The sequence below is a fragment of the Oncorhynchus gorbuscha genome, linkage group LG03, assembly GCF_021184085.1.
Source record: "Oncorhynchus gorbuscha isolate QuinsamMale2020 ecotype Even-year linkage group LG03, OgorEven_v1.0, whole genome shotgun sequence".
In the NCBI taxonomy this organism is placed as follows: domain Eukaryota; kingdom Metazoa; phylum Chordata; class Actinopteri; order Salmoniformes; family Salmonidae; genus Oncorhynchus; species Oncorhynchus gorbuscha.
In genome coordinates this window covers 27,342,807-27,348,806 of record NC_060175.1, presented here as the reverse complement: position 1 = coordinate 27,348,806, position 6,000 = coordinate 27,342,807, and positions in this window count along the sequence as shown.

Here is a 6,000-nt window from a genome sequence, read left to right as displayed (position 1 = left end):
CGCTTTGTCATTATGGGGTATTGTGTGTAGCTTGATGATATGTTTTTTTTATTTAATCAATTTTTTGAATAAAGCTGTAATGTAAAAATGTGGAAAAGGGGAAGGGGTCTGAATACTTTTCCGAATGCACTGTATATATATAGAGACACTGCCATCTTATGAAATAAGACACAAATGACTCATGTGAACCAGAGATCAGGATAACCTGACTGACCTCCTCCCACTACTGCTGGCTTTTGCAGATTCTGCCATTACTAGCCTTAAGTTGACATTAATAAGCTACATGAGGAGTCGGCAACCTTTCTCATGTGGAATGCCAATTTATGTTAACATTTCTACCGATGCCAGTTCTATCCAAATTAAAATGATACAGACCTAAAAAGTAACTTCTATTGCCATTGCCAACTATGTAAAAAATAGCCTACATAAAGCCAACAAATGAAAACATTGCAGCCTGCAGGTAGAAAATATCCTGATGAAAATAAATATCCTATAAATCACATTGGCTACGCATGGTTTGTCATCAACAAACATGAAACATTGTAAAATATTCTGGGTAGTCAGCGTTTCCCAAGCCAGTGAGATCGAGACAGACACAGCTGTAGGCTATTTTGTGCAAGAAATAAGAGCTCATCAGGTAGAACTATTTTATAACGTTTCAACTGGATCAGAGCATGACATTTTTCCCTTTCCCACTGAGTGGTTATCGAAAGGAAGAGAGAGCTGGGGGAAAAATTCTAATACATTGAGGAAAAATTGTCATTCTCAATGGATGTAAAAACAGACTTTGTTTGCTTGCTGTTTGAGGTGAAGAAAACATTACTTTGAGAAGCTGCACAGCTCATTAGTGGTGGTGTGTTAAGCCAAACAGAAATACTATCCCATCCCCAAATGGGAACATTTATATACATACATTTGCGTGCAGGCCAGGTAGCCTATAGGCAAACTTCTGTGTAAGCAGGTGCGTGTCCTTACTCAACATTGACAGAAGCGCTCCAAACAAAAGACAATGATTAAATTGATAGAACTTGTAAATGGAATTAAATAAACCAAAACTTGTTCCTCACAAGTGCATCATAGATTGTGCGCTCTGCAAACAGTTTCCACTCTGACAATGAGAACTGTAAAAGACTGGAATAATAGTATATTGAATGCATTAACAGAAATGACCATAGCCAAACAAACATTGTAGATTAGGAATTAACGGTAAATGTAGGCTACTACTGGTGATATATGTCATTGGGAATTGATAGACACTATCAAGGCAAACAATTCACACAATGAAGTTATGAAACAATGAATGTGCACAAATTGGTTGGAGACCTCATTGGAAAGAGACTGTGCATTTTATCCACACCCCTTCTTCTTGGCCTGTTCCATCCCCACGGCTTCCGCAATGGATTAGTTCACTGAGAAGGGTGCGAATCAGACATGTGTCAGACATATTTGCAAAAAAAAACAGAAGCTTGGTTGACCAACAGCCTTTCGACTAATTGGGTTCAGCCCTAATCTATACCAGGGTGCATTGAATCTGTTCTGGTGGCTCATAGTGGCCATTATTCCCTTATTTAGGCAGTTACCTGTAGGAGCACGCTACATGGCGAATGGAACAGCTGGATAGAGAAAACGGCTTGAGTTGCGCAAAAGAGAATATAACATTGCGGATAAAGTTTGTAATGACACAATTTCATGTGTACAACATCTTAAAGACCTACATCACTATACTGAGAGCTCTGCCGTTTCTAAAAGGACGTATTTAGGTGCTTTTGTAGCCTTTGTTTCCCCCCATACCACACAACAAGGATAAGGAAGCTTTTTGCTGTTTGGGTTAAGTTTCTCAAAAACATGTGAAATCACAAAAAAGGTGTCTGGACCCTTCTATAATATACCATTTACATCAAAAATAGAGATTTGGTTGAAAAAAGAGAACTTATCCTTTAATGATTAATCTGCTGGAAATGAAATGATGTCTGTTAACTTTCATCTGGGCTGTTAAAGAACTCACTCACCTGTTAGCTACACTTAAGGACCTAGATCAATAAGGAAATGGGGATTTCTGTAACACTTTCCTTTATCACAGTTGACAATGTAAAGGAAACAATGACAAGAACAGACAGAATATGCAAGACCATTTAAATGTCTAATGTACAATAACGGAAATGTTAACACAACCAAACATTCAAAAACCAAGATGGTAATGTTTAAGGGTTGGTTGGCAAAGTTGAATCAAAGAAATTGAACACATGTTCAGTACAAGATAAGAGAAGCAAGTCATGAAGAAAGTGAACAAATAGTCTTATCGGTAATGTGTATCTCTATGTAATATTTGAAGAGCGATGTTTGCCTTGGTATTGTACTGACCTCAAGGAATCAATGTGCCAAAACCTTTTGTAAAATTGATACAGGCTAATCAGACACGTAAGCCTGTCCTTTCTTTATCTTCAGGGTGTGCAAGCAAAACAGAATACCAACCTAAACATTTTCCAACGGTCACCCTATGTTTGAAACCGGAACATTTATCGTTGACATCTTTTCCTGTAGGTGCATAACAGAACCAGAGAGAGGTATGGCACACACAGGCCCCGGACCCAGTGCTTGAGAAGGAGATGGACACTTCCTCTGGCGAGGACAAGCCAGGGTGCTTCATCTGTTTCAACACCTACGACAATGTCTTCAAGACGCCCAAGCTGCTAGACTGCACCCACACCTTCTGCCTGGAGTGTGTCACCCGGGTCATGGCCGTGTCTGTGGAACAGGAAAGAGGCCAGATCCCTTGCCCCCTCTGCAGGCATGCGGGGCTATCCCCGCCAGTGCCCCCCCAGCCCTCCTCACAAGTCTGGAGGTGCTGGGCCGGCTGCCCAACCACCTGCAGCAGGAGGAGAGGGTGTGGCTGGATGGGAAGAAGCTGTGTTACTCCAACCCCAGGAGGATCCAGGAGGAGGCTGCGTCCAGACAGACTGAGGCTGGCAGAAAGAGACTCGTCTGGGCCAGACGATGCCTCTGCAGCCTCTTCTCAGACTGGAAGTGGCTGGTGCTGATCGCAGTGCTACTGATCATGCTGGTGTGTGTCATCATGTGGCTGCTGCATTGTCTTCCGCACGGGATCGGTTCGCTGTTTCAAAAGCATGGCTCCCGCTGTCGTGGGGCAGGCCTCCACACCCTTCACAGTCACATAGCTGCCACAGTGACAGGGACACTCCCTATGTACAGCACAGGGTGGACACATTTATTGCAGGTCATATTGGGACTGACACACCAGGAAACTGTCAGAATGTTCTCTCAGGATTGCCAAAGGATGAGACTAATAGACAAGCTGGCTACAAGATTGCACTGTTGTAGGCTAGCGTCATATACACTTGTTTACTTTTCTGGAGGGTTCTTCAGACAACTACCTCAAGACACGCTACTGTAGTCTGCATCGAACAGAAAAGTGGAAGGATCTTGAACGTGTTGTTGATTATTACCTGATCATTGCCTTATGTATTGTTTTAAATTAGGCTAATGGTCAATTATTTACTAAAGCATGTGATTTTTCCCTCACATATGTTCTTGTTTTATATGATATTGTTTTATATGATGTAAAACATTTTTTGCTTAAAACATGTACCAAATTCAAACATTTTCTTTAGGGTAGGCAAACTAGAATTTGGGTTGTAGGTTCTTTGGATAAGACAATGACATCATGGTATTTGCATGTCCTTGAAGGATAACCATCACATAATAATGCCTACAGTAATCAGCACACATGTGTTGCTCTTGTGTCATTTTGTCATTATGGGGTATTGTGTGTCGATTGATGTGGGGAAACATTTAATTTAATCCATTTTAGAATAAGGCTGTAACGTAACAAAATGTGGAAAAAGTGAAGGGGTCTGAATACTGTATTGTACAGTCCAGGTGTGTAAAGCTCTTAGAGACTTACCCAGAAAGATTCACAGCTCTAATCACTACCAAGGACGATTCTAACATGGGTTGAATACTTATGTAATCAAGATATTTTAGTGTTTCATTTTTCATGTATTGTTTTTTACAAATGTTAGAATTTTTCTTCCATTTTGTGTAGATCGTAGACAAAAAAATTACGAATCAATTTTAATCCCACCTTGTAACAACAACATGTGGAAAAAGTCAAGGTGTTGTAAATACTTTCTGAAGGCACTGTATTTAGGGAATGGTTCAGAATATTAGTGATCAATGAAAGAAAGCCATATAAATACACGCATATCCATCTCCTTTTCAGCACCAATTGGTGGTTAAAAAAATACTCTGATCTTGTATATTTATTTAGGGCTAGGAAAGTATTTATGAATCATAATAAAAACAGGCTTTCTCACTAAATATATTGGTGAATCAAAAATACAGTGGTTTGATTAATCCTGAAGGTTTCCATATTCAATTGTTCAAGTCATTAAATATTGGAAGGTGAGAAAAGTGAACAATAGTCCTACAAAACAGTAGTCCTATAAATCTTCCTGAATAATCCCGATTCCTCACTAATCATGGAACTGTGATGACAACGGTCCAGGCATGGTGAACCGTGCGCCAGGTTTAAACTGCTAGTATGGTCTGAATTCCATTATGATTCAAATAGGCTACACGTCCCAAATGATTGCACAACTTGTAATACATTAGCCTAATATGATCCAATATTGCTAGCGATCCTCAGGAACAACCACAAGAACGTGACAAGTGAAAGAATGGTAAACTAACAATTTAATGAAATTATGCAAAATGTAAGGAAATCAATTCTAAAGTCAGTGACACGTATAAATGTATGTGTGATACAAATAGAAAAAAATACAGTGAAAAGTTTGCTCATATAATTAAAACATTCTAGAAATAAAAAACCAACTCAGGTTTGATGCCATACTGTCTTTTGCGCATGGCTACAGAAGCCTACAGATTGGGTCTCCAAATTTCAGCCCAAATTATAAGGCCAGTATTACATAAACATCACTGCGGAAAAAGGTGATATGATGATATGCTTCAATTTGCTGCCAAATGACTGGTTTCACATTTGTCTACAGCGATCATATGGTAAAATAGATTTAAAGCAATTGTCATCTATAATTACAATCCCCTTATCCAAATGGTTTACTCATTTACCTAGGCTCTTATCAATAGCTCTTATCCAGTTGTAAATTACAGTGCATGGAGAATGGTGTTATTTCTATCAGAATTTCTTTTTACAAGATGTTCCACTTGGAACCGACAGGTTGCTCGACCTTATTCATCGTGCGCTAAAGTGGTGGAATTATGAGGGAACTAAATCCAAGTCGGAATATGGCGTATCTGTAGACACACCTCTGCCACATCTTCATTTCTTTGATCTCCATCCCCAACAAGTAGAGGGTGAATAGCATGCTATTCTCATGGTTAAATTCAAGGTCAGAATATGCATAAATAGCATATTACGTTCCATTTACGCACACTTAACTTGGGTTGGAATCCCCATTAGTGTTTATAGTAAGCAGAGTATGTTTTGATATTGTAGATAGGTGGAAGGTTACAGTAGTGTGGCTGCCCAACTATGATCACATGACCAGTTTTCCAGGAGAGACTGGAGCAGATCACAGAGGAGATCTCAAGGAACCAGGATGTAAGAAATTATCTGGGTTCAGTTCCAGAATCTTCTAGCAACAGGTGCATAGCTAACAGGGACCCCTCTGGAGCCTGTGATGTCTCATATATCAAAGGATTTGATGGAGAGCAGTCAAGAGAAGGTGGCACTGGTATATTAAATGCCATCTCAACACCCCTCACCCTACAGTCTGTGCCACTGCCACCCCAGGACCTGTACCCAGGACAGAATGTCACCAAGGAGCAGCTGGTCTGCCACACCGAAACAGCTATATTATGCAAGAGGGACGGCATAAAAGTCCCAAGGGGAGAGAAAGAGCGCTGGTTTGTGACCGTGAACAACAGTCTCATTGGTTTCTTTATCCATTTTTTATTGTATTTCTTATTTTCTTATGTATAAAAATTGCATCTAGATACACT